Genomic DNA, 20,449 nt, shown 5'->3' on the forward strand with positions numbered 1-20,449 from the left:
CACATCACTTTCATACTTATTAAGATCCATTTCTCTGTTCAACATACTTACTTAAATTTCATCAAAGGATGTATCTTTATTTTCCCCATAAACTTAGGTGTCCCATGTTTTCCCACTACTGCCAATAGCATCACTCGTAACCCAGTTGTTCAGGCCAAAATCCATTTTTTGTCTTAATTTTTCATTTCTCTCTATCTTTACATCAAATTTTTCTAAAACTCCCATTGGTCATACCTTTAAAATATACCCATATCTCAACTGTTTCATACCCTTTTAACTTCCAAGACCACTTATAACCACCATCAACTCTTACTTAGACAACTGAAAGTAGTCTCTTAATTGGTTGTACTGCTTCCTTTATTGTCGTCTCACTCCCATACCCTGCCCCGTTAATCTATTTTGCATGCAGCAATGGGAGTAATCTTTTACAGTTAGATCATTTTATTTCCCTGCTTAAAATCTTCCAGAAGACTTGCAATCCACATCAAATAAAATTCAATCAACTTAAATAGTTTATGTTCCCACTTATTCTGACTACCTTTCTAATACTATGTCCTACTCTTCTTTCCCTCCTTAACTAAGACTCAGGAACACAGACCTTCTGGCTCTTCGTAGAAGTGTGAATGATTTTCTATGACAGAAGGGAAGAATGGGACAAAGCAAGGTTTGCCACCACTGTGAAGCAAGCAGCAACTACTAATCCCAGCACTTTGGGAAGCCAAGGCAGGTGGACCACTGGAGGTCACGAGTCCAAGAACAGCCTGGCCAATATGGTGAAACTCTGTCTCTACCAAAAATACAAAAATTAGCTGTATTTTTGTAGTGGCAGGCGCCTGAAGCCCCAGATACTCGGGAGACTGAGACAGAAGCATTGCTTGAACCCGGGAGGCAGAGGTTGCAGTGAGCCGAGATTGCGCCATTGCACTCCAGCCTGCGCAACAGAGTAAGACTCCGTCAAAAGAAAGAGGGGGAGAGAGAGAGAGAGAGAGAGAGAGAGAGAGAAGGGAGGGAGGGAGGGAGGGAAGGAAGGAGCAACTATCTTAAAAGAAGAGAATGCTACTCATTTTTGTACTTTAGGTCTGGCCACGTCTGTTTCCTGTTAGAAACATGTATTGTTGGCCCCTCTGTGTTTGTTGGAAACACTATTTATGTTCTCTTAGGAACACTGTGATTGGAATAACAGTAGGGTCTACTTTCTTTTTCTCATTTCTTTAGAGAGGTGGTCTGAGACTAGAATGTCATGCATGATCTTAATCACTCTAGATTCCCTTTACCCTGCTTATTTGTTTCCTAACATTAACTGAAGTAGTCTTGTTTATTTTGCCATTTGACTTGCTTCTGTCTTTTCCAAAGAAATGTAAGTCCCATGATAGCAGCAATTCTCTACTTGTTTATTATTTTATTCCACCATTGAGAATACTGCCGGACATCTAAGAAGTACTTAATAAATATTCAGTGGAGAAATGAATATATGGCAGCCTCTTTTGTGGAGCCAGGACTAGTATTAAGTCATGTGGTTCACTTCTTCAAAAGTTTCATGACATTTAAAGACTTTGTCTCCCAAGGCTTGAACACAGTAGTTCCTGGAATCCAGAAGTGGGTCAGAGAGTTGGGAATGAGATGCTGCTTCTCAGTTTCTACACCTGGATCTTTAACTTCTCCCTCCCCACTCATTAAGCTTTACTGGGCTCCTCCATCGCTGGAGCTGCAGAAGAACAAAATGCAGATTTGTAACTGGTTTCATAAGAATCTTGAAATTAGCAGAATGGCTGTTATTAAAAAGTCAAAAAATAGATGCTCGTGAGGTTGTGGAGAAAAGGGAGCACTTATATACTGCTGATGGGAATGTGAATTAGTCTGCCACTGTGGAAAGGAGTTTAACGATTTCTCAGAAAACTTAAAACAGAGCTACTCTTTGACCCAACAATCTCATTACTGGCTATATACTCAAAGGAATATAAATCATTCTATTGTAAAGACATATGAATATGTGAGTTCACTGCGGCACTATTTGCAATAGCAAAGACATGGAATCAACCTAAATGCCCATCAATGGTAGACTGGATAAAGGAAATGTGGCACATATGCACCACAGAATACTAGGCAGCCATAAAAAGAATGAAATCATGTCCTTTGCTGCAACATGGATGGAGCTGGAGGCCATGATCCAAAGTGCATTAATGCAACAACAACGAGAAACCAAATATGACACATTTTCACTTAGAGATGGGAGCTAAACATTGAATACACATGGACACAAAGACAGGAACAAGAAACACTGGGGTCTAGTTGATGGCGGAATGTGGTAGGAGGGTGAGGATTGAAAAGTTACCTCTCGGATACTGTGCTTGTTACCTGAGTGATGAAATAATCTGTACATCAAACCCCTGCAACATGCAGTTTACCTATGTAACAAACTGCACATGTACTCCCTGAATCTAAAGTTAAAGTCAGAAAGGGGGAAAAATAATCTTGTACAGTGCATTCTCAGTTAAGCAGATTTAAAAGGTTAATTTATTCTCTAGTGGGGTTCTTTTCTGGGTTTTTTGGAAACCACCCAAGGGACTCTCTTATGCAAAGTTCCACTGATGTAGAAATACACAGCTGCTGGCCACTCATCACTCTCCACTCATCCCCTTGGCTTCTAGTGGGTTACTTCTCTGTGGTGCTCATTTCATGTCCTTGTGCTATTCTTTTGTCCTTGTGGGCAGGTATCCTCTCAGGACCATTCCATCTGGCTTCCTTTTTCAGAACCCATCTATATACATGCCATTGTCCTACCAAACACTTGAAAGCATTAGCCATACTTAAGATTTCTTTTCTTCTTACTCAGCCAACAGGCAGAGGATGCTCCAGCCAAAATCTCTAGCTTTTAGACTATTCCAGGTAGGTGAAAATCAGAAACGTAGCTGTATGTTCCTCTATCTCCAGGGAACCATGTAAAACTCTCCAATTTATTTTCAGTCCGCATCACCTGGATTGAAATGAGAGGGAGAGAGGGAACTGTCCTCTCCTTCTCTCTGTGGACAGAAGTAATGGGGAAACCCAGAATATACCAAGTAGTCTTTCCTTATGTCTGGACTTCTCAAATTCCAAGGAATGTTTTTCTCCTCACATATATACTTAGGGTTAGAGGTAGGTGCAGGCTGAATGCGTAGTACTATCTTCTAGCAAGTCTACGTAGATAGATTGGAAACTTGATTGATTGGAAACTTGATTGAGAATGTAGGACTTAAAACATTGTCTCCTATTTTGAGTCCTCTGCAAACATCTGAGATAACAGGGAAACGTTACTTTTTTTTTTTTTTTTTTTTTTTTGAGACAGAGCCTCACACCACCGCCAGGATGGAGTGCAGTGGCGCCATCTCGGCTCACTGCAACCTCCACCTCCTGGGTTCAAGCAATTCTCCTGTCTCAGCTTCCCGAATAGCTGGGAGTACAGGCACACACCACCACGGCCAGTTAATTTTTGTATTTTTAGTAGAGACGGGGTTTCATCATCTTGGCCAGGATGGTCTTGATTTCTTGACCTCATGATCCACTTGCCTTGGCCTCCCAAAGGGTTGGGATTACAGGTGTGAGCCACGGAGCCTAGCTAAAATGTTACTTTTAACATTCTGTTACATACATAAATATTCAAAAGTGCTTCTGTTGTTAAGTTTTAGCTGGAACTTGTTGATTCATGTAACTGTGAGGTAGACAGGTAATTCTGGCTTCTGTTATAGTTGGATCCAGGACCTCAAATGATCCCAACAGCACCCTCCCTCTGTCTCATTAATTGCTGTTCTCATTTTTTTAATCTTTCTTTTACTTAGGAGATTCTGTTTTCTGATGGAAATTATCTCATATTATTAACGTAAATACGGTTTGGTTAAGAAAAATGGATAAATCATGACATTTTATGGTCTTAACAAGGTATAAAACACCACTTGACTACCAACAATTGTCATTGGTTTAATATCCTATTAACTAGGATAAATTAGGTTCCTGTATTATTTTTCCATTGATTTTGTTGAAAAGATAATATAAATCTTCAGCAACTATATGCATTAACGAGAGAATGGTAAAGTATATTTAATAGTGGAAAGTATATTAGTACACACATATTATTATTGGCAAAATGCACAAAGAAATTGAGTTATAAATCTGCCCTACTGCTCTCTATGTAACTATTTCTACTGAGATTCTCATAATATTATACACATATATTTGTTGACCTTCTAGACAAAGAAATACATTCTGTGATATGTGAAGTATATTGTAACCCAGAAGTGGAATGTTTTCCCCAGTGAGGGTTCATTTAAATAATTGTATCATCACCATGGTGGGGTTTTGTTTTTTTGGTTTTTTTACAACACGGTCTATGGTACACAGCATCGGTAACTATAGTCCCTAAAGTGAGATAAAATATGTTAGAGAAGAAATGAACACCTGCTGGAGTTATTTTTGTTTTGACTAGAGGCACTTTGATATTCAGCTAGAGAGAGGCATATGCAAGGGAAAGGATGTATACAGTGATTAAAACCATGTTTTCTTGCCAGTGGGGGTTCTATACACATTTTATCACTGTTTCTGGAGGTAAAACAAGAAGGTGTGTAACCTTTGTATCCCACGGCCACACCATTAATCTCCTCCAGAATGAAGACAGAAGGTCTCAGTATGTGGTACCCATAGAACAGATATATTTTAATAGACCAGAGCTTGATGCTATCACAAACACCAGCAGTTGCCAAGTTTAACATGAAATAAACTCTACTCTTACAAATAAGTGAAATAGAATAAAATATATAAAACATCTGTTTTTAAGTTATTTTAAGGTTTGTAAATGAAATGAGACACCTCCTGGCTCAATCAACTTGTTTTTATGAGTTAATGGGCTGTGACGCCAAGTTTTCTTTTAATACTAGAATCCATTTTAAGGTGGTTCTTATAGCCTTTAGTGAAATGATGCTTCTCTAGAAAGAAAGGTTTTTGTTTGTTTGTTTGTTTGTTTGTTTTGTTTGGTTTTTAGAGATTTCTGTGATGCCTGCTTGCTCACAAATAGTGCATGGTGTTTGTTTGGCACATATATGAGCACCTAACATTGTATGTATAATGAATTGTTTGAGAGATATATTAGTGGGTTATCATTTAGCTCATGGCCAATACTGGGAATCTGGTGGAAGGGAGCAACTTTTTAGAAAGACCACTTTTAGGGCTCCAACTGCTTGGTTTACAAAATCTTATTTATTTGTCTTTTATATTATTCATTTATTATAATTATTAATTACTATTTCCCTGTTTTTCTCCATCTCAAAAAAAGCAACAAAAAAGGAAAAAGAAATGTGTGTTCATGAAAAGCTTTTAGTAACTAAAACTAATTAGTGAAATTTAAAAAACAAAGTTTTGTAAGAACTGGGATATGACCCAAAAAACTGTTAGAACAAAATACACCAGTTTAAAAATACCTATAAAGGAGCAGGACATCCAAAAGCCATCAAGATGCACCCTTTCTCAACTTTGTAATCCTTCTTTCTTCATTTATTGCTGCACTATGGACTGTTTTCAAGTTCAGGGAATTCAGAAAATCCCACCCTAAACATGGCACCTTGGCATGTTGATTGTTTTAAATTGAAGAAACTTAACAAAAACAAAACAAAACAAAACAAAACAGATGTAGAATGGGCACTTCGACCTTAAAAGCAAGAGATAAAACTCCCACGTAGAAGAGGTGTCCTCTCTGTACCTTAAGGAAGAAAGATGTTCTTATTATGAGAACGGGCAGTCAAAACCCAGAGAAATCTGTACAAGCAAACTTTGTTCGAATAACCCTTATTTTCCTACTCACAATTAGCTACTGTAGTCCCAAATCCCCTTTCTTTGTCACGTTTTCACGCTGTCTGCCACTTGGTCCTACTCAGTAGATAAGTGTTCAACTCTGCTTCTTGGGGTCTTCATTTCTTTTTGAGAGATTCCATGTCATGTGAAACTTATATTAAATACATTTGCATATTTTTCTTCTATTAATCTATCATATGCTAGTCTAATTCTCAGGCTTAGCTGAAAAACCTTAAGAGGGTAGAGATAAAATTTTGCCTCCCCTACGGTTTTCAGAAATATTCTTTTTGATGCCTACTCTGAGGTTTGCTGTAGTAAAAATGTTCTTAGCTCAGTGTTTGGCATTAGAAAAAGCAATCAATGTTAATAATTATTTATAGGTATTGGTAAAGATATCCCAATGACCCCATCTGTATTAGGCAGGATAGATTAGGGACTGCTGAAGTTATAAATGGGCCTACTGGCTGTCTCGGGCAGCTACTGCATCTGGCGGCTTAGATATCTAGACAACTGTCACCTTGTATTTTGTTTATCCCAATGAATGCATATCCTTTATAATCACTGTGTAGGGGAAGGCAGTTCTGGAGTGTAACCTCTGGTTTCAATTCATTGTCCAGTACTATTACACAGCCTGAAGTAACTGCAACTAGACTGGGAAATGTGGGAGGACATATATTCAGTATGTAGAAAATATTTTGGTTACATCAGTTGTATAGCAAGGACATATTTATCTGATTTGTAATATGATTACTCAATCAATAGTAGTTGTATGTGATAATTTTCTATACTTTAAGTAACAGGCTGAAAAAAACAATAGTACTGGTTAAAACCCTTATATGGAGAGTGACGTATTCTGGAAATAAACGAATAATTAAGTATTTAAAATATAACTTTCTTATATATTTTACATTCTTAGAAGGATGATATTTCAAAGTAGAAAGCCATGCTCTATGCTAACGGCTAGAATGGCTTACTTTATATTCAAACTATCTTCATTATTTAAGTACACTGTAGACTTTTGAACTGATACTTGTGTCGTATAATGTTCTTCAGGTTTCATTAATTAGAGTATTTATTATATATTTTACTTCAGTTAAGTTACATATGTGATTCTATTTTCAACAAATATTTACTAGTAAATATGTTACTTAATCATACATAGTAAAATTTAATAAATATATTATATTAATATTTTGACTTAAATTTCCATATGTGAGTTATTATTTCAAAGTTTGAATAGGTTATTTTTTCCCAAAACTATTAATAGTCAGAGCTACAGAACAATGGATATTCTAGGATCAGAAATCTCCTGCCAGTATGGTTCTTACATGGTCTTTGAAGATTATCCAATAGAGATAGAGGTTTTTTTTTTTTTTTTTTTTTCCAATTCTTGATTTACCTAACTTCAATTACTTGGTCGCATGTAGTAGAAAGGAAAAAAGAAGGGAGAAAAAGAAAAAAAACGAACCTATATTTAAAATATTGTCTCAGATCATGTAAAAGAGTGGATACATAGACAAACTACTGGAAGGTAATCAAATTTTGTCTTTTTATCTGTCTACATTAAGCAATAAAAAACTTCTTGTTCACGTAAAATTGAAAAAATGGTTTGTTTTTTTTTTTGTTATTCAGAAGGAATAATTTATTCTTCCAACTCATGAAATTTTGTGTGTTTGGAATGATTGTGGTGAAATTGATTTATATCTACATCTATGGTAAATTTTCACTGTATACAAAATGATGCCAATGATGAAATAACATTTGTTGAAAGCTTACCACATGCCAATTATTTTTTAACCTTGTCACACACTTTATTAATTTGTTAATTAATTAAAATTACCTGATGGGACTTCCCTTTTGTACCCTTTTGCTTTTAAGAAAATGTAAGCATGAATATTAAGTAATGGTATGGTGAGAATATTTACAAATATTAAAGCAATTTATATTTCAGTCAGTCATAGAGAATGTTTTCTTGTAGTTTTCTACTGTTAAGATTAAATTCCAAGGCAATGCTATTGAGAATAAGTCAGCCATATCTACTTTGAGACTTATAGCAAAATTTTGGATTCTAGATTGAGACAATGCATTAGAAATCTACACATTTTGGAGATAAAAAATGTTGTTTTTTTTTTTTAATTTTTAATTTTATTTATTTATTTATTTATTTTTGAGACAAAGTCTTTCTCTGTCACCCAGACTTGAGTTCTATGGCGGGATCTCAGCTCACTGCAACCTCCGCCTCCCGGGTTCAAACGATTCTTCTGCCTCAGCCTCTCTAGTAGCTAGGACTGCAGGCATGTGCCACCACCACGTCTGGCTAATTTTTGTATTTTTAGTAGAGATGGGGTTTCACCATATTGGTCAGTGTGGTCCTCAACTCCTGACCTCAGGTGATCTGCCCACCTCGGCCTCCCAAAGTGCTAACATTACAGGTGTGAGCCACTGCACCTGGACAAAAAATGTTTTATTTTTTTAATGCCAACTTCTTTGCACTCTTTGGATTTTTTTCCTAGATTCAAATAATGAAAATTGACTATAAACAACAAGTAGAGAGGGCTCAGATTATAACCAAAGATTAAGTTCTCATTCAACAGGAAATGTAAATAGAAGCCCATTCAGATAGGAAAAAGGAGAATGGATAGATATAGTTGGATATTTATGTATCCTTGTTTCTCAACATTTCCTCCAACATCCTGTGATCAACGGGGCAGTGAGTGTCCTTTTGAAGAGTCTGCAATCATTTGATCTCTTGTGTTCATTTCACCATATACATAACTTTGGTAAGGAAGTAGACAGAAAGGAGGGAGGGATAAAAGGAAGAATAAAGAGATGAAAGGATGGAAGAAAGGAAAGAAGGAGGTAAGAGAGGAATGAGACGGGAAGGAGGGATGATATCCAGAAGGAAATTGAGGAATAATGGGATCAATTATTGAAATATTTTTGTTATTCCTGGGATTACACCCTAGAAAAGTCATTGCTTTTCAACCCTAATGATTTTTCAATTCTACTGACACATTAGAACCATCTGGAGAAATTTTTATGGGTATTACCCAGGACCCACTTGTAGAAGCTAAGCATCTCAGTCCATTAAAAGTAATTCAGCTGTTCCAGTTTAAAATTTAGGTTTTTTTTTTTTTTTTTTTTTCCCCCAGATATTTAGTCACAAGACTGTTTGAAAATAAATTTAGGCTGGGTGTGGTGGCTCACACCTGTAACCCCAGCACTTTGGGAGGCCCAGGTGGGCAGATCACCTGAGGTCAGGAGTTAGAGACCAGTCTGGCCAACATGGTGAAGCCCCGACTCTATTAACAATACAAAAATTAGCTGGAAGTGGTGGCATTAGCCTGTATTCTCAGCTACCCAGGAGACTGAGGTAGGAGAATCCCTTGAACCCAGGAGGCAGAGTTTGCAGTGAGCCGAGATTGCACCACTGCACTCCAGCCTGGAAGACTAAGAAGAATTTTTTTTTTCTCAAAAAAAAAAAAAAAGAAACCCATTCAAAATGAATCTTAATATTAAAACTGTCCTCTCATTTTAACAGTCCCTCCACCTTTTCTCCATCTTCCTCTTTCTTCTACAACTCATGCTCTCTAAGATGGCAATAGGGCAATAGTGAGGGGGAATGGAGATTGGAATGACTTCAAGAGTTTGAGATGGAGGAGTCTGATCTTCATTCCATACCCTCTTCCTTGCTGATTTCTGCTGAGATGATTGATTTGATTCATCATTGTATATTTGCCTCTATCCACTGTACACCTGCTTCTCATGAAGTTCTTCTCTCACTGTGTTGGCTACAAATATCTCTGCTGTCTAGCTTGGCTTCTGATTCTGGGATTCACCTACTTTGAATCATACCTACCTTAAATTCTTCTATCAACTATTCCAACCCTTCTGTAACCACTACGGGGGACTGTGATAAATTGGGAACCCCATCAATACTATGTACAGCCTGCAGGCTAACTCCTACCTTCTATCTAGCCATAACAACTTCACCATGCCATTTCTACTCATGATCCACATGCAGTGAGCCATCAATAAGAAAAATGACTCCTGCAGACCTACACAATGGACCATTCACTGCTAGAGAGAATACAGCTACATTTTTTTTTCTAAAAAAAAATTAAATGTATTTCAGAGGTTGTATCATGCCACATAGTTTTATTTGCACTTAATTAACTGAACTGCCATGGACATATAAGTACTTACATAGTGCTCATATGTTTCCAAGTCTGTGAGTATTAAGTATTTTTATACAGAATGATTCACATCTTTTTTTTTTTAGATTTAGTACACACTTCAAAGCTTTAACATTGAAACTAAGTTAGGTGATGTATATTGCTAGGTAGGTTGTGATATCCAGAGGTTCATGGAGAGATCAGATAGTGAGTCAGTTTAATCACATAATTTATACAAGAAGGTCTCCTGCACTGGAATTTGTCCACCTCCTTGGAATTCTCTACTCATCTATGCAGAATGTTGGCCCTAAGGGAAATCAGAAAGAAAGCTCCAGGTAAGTCTCACAGTAGGATCTACCTTCCTTCATTCTTCTTCACTTTTAACCTCTTAGTCTCCACCTTCCCATCAGAAAAATATTTGACCTCCTTCTTGGCTCCTTTGCCATATTCTGCATTCTTCACTTTATGGTTTTCAGTAAAAGCTCAATGCTGTCTATCTAATTTTGCACTTCCTCTCCCTGATGCAAGCATGATACAAATCTTTTCAAATACTAAATTCTTACAGGTTGAAAAGTGCGTTGATTTCAGGTTATTTCACTTATTGTGAGTTGAAAAGAAAATACTAAGAAGAATTTCATTTAACTTATTTATTCTAGGCTATATCTGTTCTGTATATGAAGCCATAAATGACAATTAACTAATAGACAAGGGCCTTAGAACAACATATATATACAAAGAAAGCTTGTGGTTTAATATTTCCGAATATTATACCCTGCATATGCAACGGACCTTGTAAATATTTGGACAATAGTAATCAATACTTTTAAAAGATACTGTTATTTCTTTATGTTTCAACCTCCTTTTGTTTATCTGTTTTGATAAGGTTAGGCTTTGTGTCCCCACCCAAATCTCATCTTGAATTGTGATCCCCAGGTATTGAGGGAGAGACCTGGTGGAAGGTGATTGAATCAGGGAAACAGTCTTTCCCCGTTCTGTTCTAGTAATAGTGGATTCTCACAAGATCTGATGGTTTTGTAAGTGGCAGTTTTTCCTCCTTTGCTTGCTTCCCTCTCCTGTTACCATGTAACGAAAGTCCTTGCTTCCCCTTGGCCTTCCACCATGATTGTAAGTTTCCTGAGGCCTCCCCAGCCATGTGGAGCTGTGAGTCAATTAAATGTCTTTCCCTTATAAATTTTACCCAGTTTCAGGTATTTCTTTACAGCAGTGTGAAAATGGACTAAAACATATGTCTTGATCCATCTCCTTAATAACTACCACCTGTCTGCCAACTTCACTTGATTCTATAATTTCTAGTTTCTGAGACTGACACCTTCAACAATGACCTATTGCTATAAATAGGTCTGTGTATTAATTGATTTCCAGAATCTGAAACTTATTCTATCTCATTTCAACCATGCTTCTGATAATAATAAAAACTCAATATATTACAAAATTATTTTAAAAATCCACATTATTTACAAGTTAGATTATGCAAACCGTAGTTTCAGTAGGTAACTTACAGACCCTCCAATTCATATTTGTAACATAAAATTACATTTATATTTTATAAATGAGCCGCAGATGGCCTCTGTGCATTGGCACTGAGGTGCTTTATTTCTTCACTATAGTTTGAGGCCTATTTGCTCAAAAATCTGCCAACATCAAACCCAAATTTTTACATATCTAATTTTTAAAAAAATAACCCACATGAGAAGATCATAGCCATTTTGAACTTATTTGTTTTACACTACCTTTAAAACCTTATACAACAACTGTTACCCATTAATAAGATAAGACCTTATAGTTATAAGGACCCAAGCTGCTATGAACCTTCAGAGTTCTCTGACCCAAAGACTCCCTGATGTACTGCAGAGCAACATCACCTAGACATGTAAGCACTCGCTTCTGTTCCCCTCTCCCCTGGAAGTTCCCTTACCCTCCTCTCCTGGATGGTGGCTCCTGGGCTAAGCCTCCGGCTAGTATCATGCTGTAAGGGTCTTCATATCTCATGCAGTCTTGTCCAAGTACCACCCATTAATGCTCATTGTGTGTTATTGCCTATTGTGATTCTATCTTTCCCTTGATCAACCTCAAATCCCTCAAACCCCCTATAATTTCCCATCTCAGACACCAGAGATTCTGGAACTCAAAATCTGTAACACTGTACCTCGGTCAGAAGTAAGTCATCAGGCAGGGAATTGATACCATCTCCTTACAAAAGTATTTACACCATTGAGATCTTTTACAAGCACATATGTATTTAAAATATTGATATCTACTATTAATCGAATTTTACCAAATGGCAGACACTTTACAAGGCAGTTTGCAAATATCACATTTAACATAATTACCATGACAATAAAATAAAGTAGGTGCTATTATTTCTATTTTATCTATAAGGAAAATGAGATTTAGAAAACTGATATAAATTACCCCAAACAAAATAATTTTTTCATGGGAGGACTGAGCCATGATTAAATCAAGTCTTTCTTCTAATAAAATGTTTAGTCTTTTTATCTTTCACTACATTATGTTCTTCTTGTGGTGACTTTTATTATTTTTATAATCTTTGTTTTGTTTGTTCTATTTCACTAAGCAACTGTTTTTTTCTGATTTTTACTGTGCATATTAGTTCTACTTCCCATACAAAATAAAAACAAATGAAAAAACTCTTTAAAAATATTGCATTAACCCTGAAGAAAAAACTACGTTTTTTGTCCTCATATTCTATTTAATATCCACAAATCATTTTATTTAAGTTGACTTTCAGTTAATCAAGTTCTTGATGATTATAAATATAAATTATGTATACTTTTGGCATAAATGCTAAACAAATATGTTGCAATAAATGCAGATATACAAATATTCTAGTGGGGTATATCCTATACATATTTACAGCAGGAATGCACTGAAGGAATTTTTTTTTCTTTAATATTTCCGTTTAGGTAACTAAGTTACTTGATAAATTAAGTTTAGCAATGAAATATGACCATTTGTACTTAATGTAAGTGAAAAGTGGTAGCATCAAACAATCAGAAATCTGGAGAGCTTGCTAATTGAAAAGATCAGTGGAGAAAGTGCATCTTCAAATGGCCATCATTAGGTCCTAGGAAAGGCTGAGGGAATGTGGTTCATGAAAAGTCCAAACACAATTTAGTCAGTATGCAAGGAAAACTTGGTTCTATGAGTTTGAATCACAGTTAACTAAAAATCTAGTGAGACTGAGCTAGACATCAGAATAATGTGTATTTATAACAAGAAATAAAACATCACATGGATCAGATTATTTGTATCATTAAATCTCAAGGGGGAAGACAAAGAGTCAATAAAAGGCAGCATTTTTATTTGCTATGAAAATTCCAGAACAAAAAGATAGGAAATACTCAAAACTTTATATTGAGCACTATATCAGAAAGCAAATTTTTATGGGAATTAAAGACTACATATTGAACAAAGACTCAAAATAAGGGGAATTGGCTGTGTTAAATGTTTAATAACATCAAGTTTAGTTAGCTAGTCTAAACATCTAATCATAGGTACTATCTTGTCAACAAGTAGTGAAAAATATTTATTTTCTCCTGTGATTTATACTTAGCCCTGTCCTTATGATAACCCGGACACTAGAATGAGAAACATTCAAATTTCCATGGGCAATGGATCCACTTTCTTAGGCAATGGCTAAATTAAACACAGAAGGCAAGTATCTCTATCTGTATGGTTCCTCCTTCTGTAAAAATATATCCTTCAGTTTTATCTTAGCATGTCAGTGGTGTCCTTCTGCTCAGGAAATCCCTTCTTCCCCTTGGGTTAATACTGAGATTTAATTATCAAAGAGCAATCTTATCTTCTTCACTTTCTAGCATTAGGGGCAACTTATTGGACTCTCTCTTTCCAATGCTAACCAAACCGATGTTTTGATCCATTAAACAGTGACAAAGTGTTTCATGTAATTCTTCCTCTCCTGAGTGGTAGAGATGGGAATCTTCAACTTATAAGATATGTATATCACTTTTTACAGGCTGCTCTGGTATACTTAAATGAATGATGTGTGTGTGTGTGTGTGTGTGTGTGTATGTGTCTGTGTGTGTGTGTGTGTGTGTGTGTATATATATATATATATATATATATATATATATATTTTTCTTTTTTTTTTTTGAGATGGAATTTTGCTCTTGTTGCCTAGGCTGGAGTGAAATGGCACAATCTCAGCTCAATGCAACCTCGCCTCTCGGGTTCAAACGATTCTCCTGCCTCAGCCTCTTAAGGAGCTGGGATTACAGGCATGTGCCATCATGCCCGGCTAATTTTGTATTTTTAGTAGAGATGGGGTTTCTCCATGTTGGTCAGGCTGGTCTCAAACTCTCGACCTTAGGTGGCCCACCAGCCTTGGGCTCCCAAAGTGCTGGGATTACAGGTGTGCACCACCGTGCCTGGCCTATATGTGTCTATTTTTTTTTTTTTTTTTTTTTTTGAGACGGAGTCTCGCTCTGTCACCCAGGCTGGAGTGCAGTGGCCGGATCTCAGCTCACTGCAAGCTCCGCCTCCCGGGTTCACGCCATTCTCCTGCCTCAGCCTCCCGAGTAGCTGGGACTACAGGCGCCCGCCACCTCGCCCGGCTAAGTTTTTGTATTTTTAGTAGAGACGGGGTTTCACTGTGTTAGCCAGGATGGTCTCGATCTCCTGACCTCGTGATCCGCCCGTCTCGGCCTCCCAAAGTGCTGGGATTACAGGCTTGAGCCACCGCGCCCGGCCCCTATGTGTCTATTTTTAAATGTCCCTTCTTGTGTCATAAACTTCTTGGTGTAACTCATTCTTTAGTATTTCTCAGTACCTTGAACTGTGTCTTGCCCTGAGTATACACTCAATAACTGGTTGTAAAAATAAACTGAAATCAACTGAACCACTGTTAGCCATTGCCAAAAACCTGATGAAGGGAAAGGCATATCCTTTTTCATATTCTGATGTTTTATAAAAGCAGAAGCAAAATATTCTTCAGAGTTCAAAGCAGACAGGGCAAATTAGAATTCATACATAAAGGAGAGGAGACATTCGTTACTTGGAGTTTCAGAATATTTACGATTTGGGGCCTGTTTTCCCAGTACTTTGGGAGGCAAAGGTGGGTGGATCACTTGAGGTCAGGAGTTCAAGACCAGCCTGGCCAACATGGTAAAACCCCATCTCTACTAAAAATACAAAAATTAGCTGGGTGTGGTGGCACGCGCCTGTAATCCCAGCTACTCGGGAGGCTGAGGCAGGGGAATTGCATGAGCCTGCGTTGATGGGGGGCCAAGAATGCGCCATGGCACTCCAGCCTGGGTGACAGAGTGAAACTTTGCCTCAAAAAAAAAGAGAGAATATTTATAATTTTTGAATTTTAATCTATAAAATGTTTTTTATATATATATATCTAACTATATACATACATATTTTTGTGTGTGTGTGTGTATGTGAGAGAGAGAGAAGTGTTGGTATCTGCCTCCATGACGAGTCTTCTTTCAGGTTCTCTATGCTATTACGAGATTGGTTTACAAAGTATATGAAATGGAATATTAAAAGCTTGCAATCAACATACTCTCTTTCATAGAGATTTATCATCGTGATTATTGAGGGCAACTTAGCATTGAAACATTGAGAATAAAAAAGAGGACAAAGATTTAGGATGAAAACCTTTTGATTATGTTAATCATTAGCAGATTTTCAGGATGAGAAGTATGATAAATGACTGCTATCCAGTTTTCCCTACAATCAACCTTCTTTATGGGAGGCATTTTCTTGCGGAAGAAAATGTGGAAGACACTGTCTCCCAAAAAGAACAGCTCACTGCCCAAAAATTTGAATTTCATTTCCTGAAATGCCATTGGAATAAGGCATATCTTCATTGTTAAAGAATTTCTCGTTGTAGTTGGTCAAACGTGCTTGTGTGTGATATTCAGCAATAAATAATCTCTGATGTTTCAGATCTGGTTTCAGAAAACACTGCATCCAGCAATGGGAAAAAGGGAAATTGTATCACTTCATCTGCTCTGAGTTAGAAAACCCCAGAATCTTGTTCCACAGGGGAATCATGTCACTGGAGCTACCTACCATGGCCGCAGAAAATTTAATAAAAGACTCAGCGACAGCAAGAAGCTCTCAAGGTGAGGTGGTGCTATAGTTTTATTACCTTAACCGTGCCTGCATAATAAAACCATTACGGAGCCACAGTAAATATTGTAAATCATGCATTCTCACCTATAAAAGTTCATAATGAACTGAGCATAAATATCAGTAAAATATATGAATAACAAAACTACTCAAATACATACTGCATAGTAATGAAGACAGAAGTTTATTCTTGACTTTTCTGGGGTGCAGCTTAAAATGCTATTGCCAGCCGCTGGAGAAACCCAGCGATGAAAAGCAAAAGATAGAAAACTGGGAGCTGGTAAACAATGGCTTCTGCTTGTAGTAACTCTGTCACTTAGAACAAATTCTTGCACTGGTATTTTCAGAATACAGGATTTATCAACTTTCTTTGTGTTATTGTGTGCATTTACGTGAGTCACTGAAGCAGAGGGTTCGTTGCTTATCCAACAGCAATCTGAGATTGTTTCTTGTATATAGGACCCTGAATAGTTTCAAGCATTTACCCTCCGGATTGCGATTCTGTTCTCTTTCAGGGGTAGATACAATAAATCTATTCTAAAACTCATATGTATTTTGCCAGTGACTGGTTTAGGAGTGGGTATGGATCGTGATTTAGTCAGTGCAATGTGTGTATAGGGACTCCTTTCCTACATGATTTGTACAAATAGGAGGCCTTGAGTTAAGCAGGCCCATGATCCATTTATAACCATTCTGTAACTGTGAATGGAACACATTTCTGAATAAGGCCAACAAATAACGTTGGTATAAAGAAACAGAAAAAACCTGAGTCGTGGATAATGCTAGTAAACTGCTGAATTAACTTACCTCCTAATTTCTTTCTTTGCTTTTTTTCTTTTTCTTTCTTTCTTTTTTTTTTTTTTTTTTGAGACAGAGTCTTACTCTGTCGCCCAGGGTGGAGTGCAGTGGCATGATCTCGGCTCACTGCAAGCTTCACCTCCTGGGTTCATGCCATTCTCCTGCCTCAGCCTCCCGCGTAGCTGGGACTACAGGTGCCCACTACCACTTCCAGCTAATTTTAATATTTTAATGTGAGATAATACATTAAAATAAATAAAATGTGAGGTAATACATGTGAGATAAACATTTTTCGATGTTTAGACTAGGAAGTCAATATTTTCTATTACTTGGAGTTGAAATCAACCTCAGTGATAGATACAAGATTCTTAAGAGGAATCCCCATTTGTAGAAAATGTTGATTCAGAAGACAATTATTTATTTATTCATTTATTTTTATATATATATTTTTTTGAGACAGAGTCTCACTCTGTTGCCCAGGCTGGAGTGTAGTGGCTCAATCTTGGCTCACTGCAACCTCCTCCTCCCAGGTTCAAGGGATTCTCCTGCCTCAGTCTCTCGAGCAGCTGGGATTATAGGCATGCACCACCATGCCTGGCTAATGTTTTTATTTTATTTTATTTTTTTAGTAGTGACAGGGTTTCACCATGCTGGCCAGGCTGGTCTCAAACTCCTGACCTCAGGTGATCCACCTGCCTTGGCCTCTCAAAGTTCTGGGCTTGCGGGCATGAGCCACTGCGCCTGTCCCAGAAGACAATTATTTAAAAATTGTCAGTGGAATCTGTGATATCTTTATACACAAAGTAAATTTATTAAAGACAGTAATAACTAACCTATTGGGTTATATGGATAACATATTTAGATTATATAGGTCTTGCATTAGTTTCTCTAGGATGTGTTTTTATAGCATACATTATTCAAATTTGTATTAATTCTTAACAGCTTTTCCCCTTGTAGAATATCATAAAAATAACATAGAATCCTAAGAAAATAAATACTAGCCCTTTTTAATAGAATTTTCAGAAAACATGATTTTTGTTCATTTTTTGACGTACATTGTTGGCATTATTCCCTAAATTCTAAATTTTAATGAGTAAATGAAAGAATTATCTTAAGTTGTATAGAGATTTTATTCAAATTATGATTTTTATAGTGATATGCCACTTTATCTTATATGTATTTTCAAGCCAAGAAACTTGTGTGATATTAAGCAAATCACTAATAGCTATACTACAGTTATTTTTCATTCATATTTAGGGATCTTGATAATACTAAGCCCCGAAAGCAGGCATTGCTTATTTATGAAAATTCTCAAAGTAATAACATGAAGTTGTCAGTTGAAGTCACAACCTTTATAACCAGGAAATTACGCAGGGCATGACCTGAGATGGATTCATTTTCTTTTAGTCTATGATTTATTTATATCATTTTCAGTTAAAATATGAAAATGACAAATATGTCAAAAAATCATTCTAGATGAAATAGTCTATAACATTAATTCAAAAATTGATTTAAAAATTTTTGATTAGATGTTTTCCATTGATGTTATTATGTCAAAGATGATGCCGAGTCCATAGCCCTAAAGGAGTACATGTACCTAATAATCTTAATATGTCCACCTTTTGAAACTTTATTAGGGCAAGGAATTTATAGACAATTTATTCACTCAATAATTACCTATTGAGTCAGTCGATCTATCATCTATCGATGTATGTATCTCAGACATCTTACTAAGTGCTGAATAACTAAATATATAATTTCCAATCACGTGAGAAAGTCTATGGAGCTGGAGAATCAGTAAATAGAGAAAAAAAGAAAAATAAAACAACACAGCACATCATTACAGAATATGAGAATATGTAATCACTATAAATAAACCAATGCAATTTTGTATGTTGCCCTTTCATTTATAAAGTAACAGGGACTGGGAATTAGGTTGGGGAGTATACTTACAGGTTTTGCAGTGAAGACCCAGCTGTAGAAATGGTCTTTCTGGAAACCAGATGATGAAAAACAACTGATCATGCAGGAGCAGAGAAATTGACCTGAAGTGTGTAAACAGCTCATCTAAAGGTCTTGAAGCTGAAAAGGGCTTGCACTATTTGAGCAGAAAGTTCAATGTACATGGCTCATAGTTCTCATACATCTATTAGATTTATTTTCTCTCCTGCCTTTTTCGTTTATTATTTCTCTCTTTTGTTACAGAAATAAAGCCATACCAGTCTGATTTTTATAATAATTATATGGTTGAAGTACAATATTTTTTCAGTTTTATTGAGGTGTAATCGATGAGGTATCAAGTGTAAACGAGAAGAGTGAATAGTACTGGGCCAAGAGCATTTAGCTCCTTGCACTTCTAATCAAGTTTGAAATATATGACCCTTTTTATATCTGGATGCTCTCTTTTACGTCTAGTTTTCCAATTAACCTTGAATCTGTATTTAAATTTACAACTTGAATTATGTTCTTCCCTACCAGGCTTGCCCAGGAATTTTTCCAGGGAGGAAGGAAATATTTTCAATACAATAGGGTTTGAATGTGAAAGGAGATATAGATAAAATCTTACCTATCACAATCTGACTTGGCACTGAGGTCCTCATTAGTTTGAAGAGAGTGTTAAGTACACAGGCTTTGTAAAGACTTGCCTGAATTTGAATTCTGCTTCAACTTCTCAGTTGCTGGATGGCCTTGTACAAATTATTAGACTTCTATCTGCATTTTCTTCACCTTTAAATAATGCTAATATCTACTGTACAGTGTAAGTATAAATAAAATGTCCAATGTACTGCATTTTGTAGAGACAATATTCAGCATATGATAGCAATTCCTTACTTTGATTATTTATACATGTGTTTTTTCTAGACTATAATTCCCCTAGTTTTTTGTTTGCTTTAAAATATGCCTCATTACAGGATTAACAGGGCATTCTAGCAATTCATTAAGTGTTCAAAATCATACATTGTTTTCAATAAAATTCTAAGAATTACTTTCATTATTAAACAAACTATTGATTCTTTATAGCAAAAGTGTCAAATAGGACAAGTTGTTAAAATAATTATAAGCACATAAATCAGAATTTTCATTCTATTAACTATCAACAAATATCTACTAGGTATGTGCTAAGCAATTAGAAAACTATGTTGTTGTGTGTAATTATAAAAATATAGTTGATTTCGATTTAATCATTACAGAGTACTGCTGGATTTCTGTAACATACACAATTGAATTTATTTCTTCATTCAATAAATATAATTGAACTTTTAATGTGAACTTAATATTGAGAACTATCTAGTGGGAAATAGTATTTCTCTCTTTCCCTCTCTTTCTTTCACTCTGGTTTTCCTTGGTTGTAGTAAAATAAGTTTTTGGCACAGGTCTTCACGGTTAGGAGACTAGTTACGTAGTGGCAAATTGAGTAAATAAAGAAAATGAGAATACAGAAAGGCAAGTTTATTATTGTAAAAGAAAAAAGTTATAAACTTATTATAAAGTTTTTATAAACTTATTATATAATA

This window comes from Theropithecus gelada, chromosome 5, assembly GCF_003255815.1.
Source record: "Theropithecus gelada isolate Dixy chromosome 5, Tgel_1.0, whole genome shotgun sequence".
In the NCBI taxonomy this organism is placed as follows: domain Eukaryota; kingdom Metazoa; phylum Chordata; class Mammalia; order Primates; family Cercopithecidae; genus Theropithecus; species Theropithecus gelada.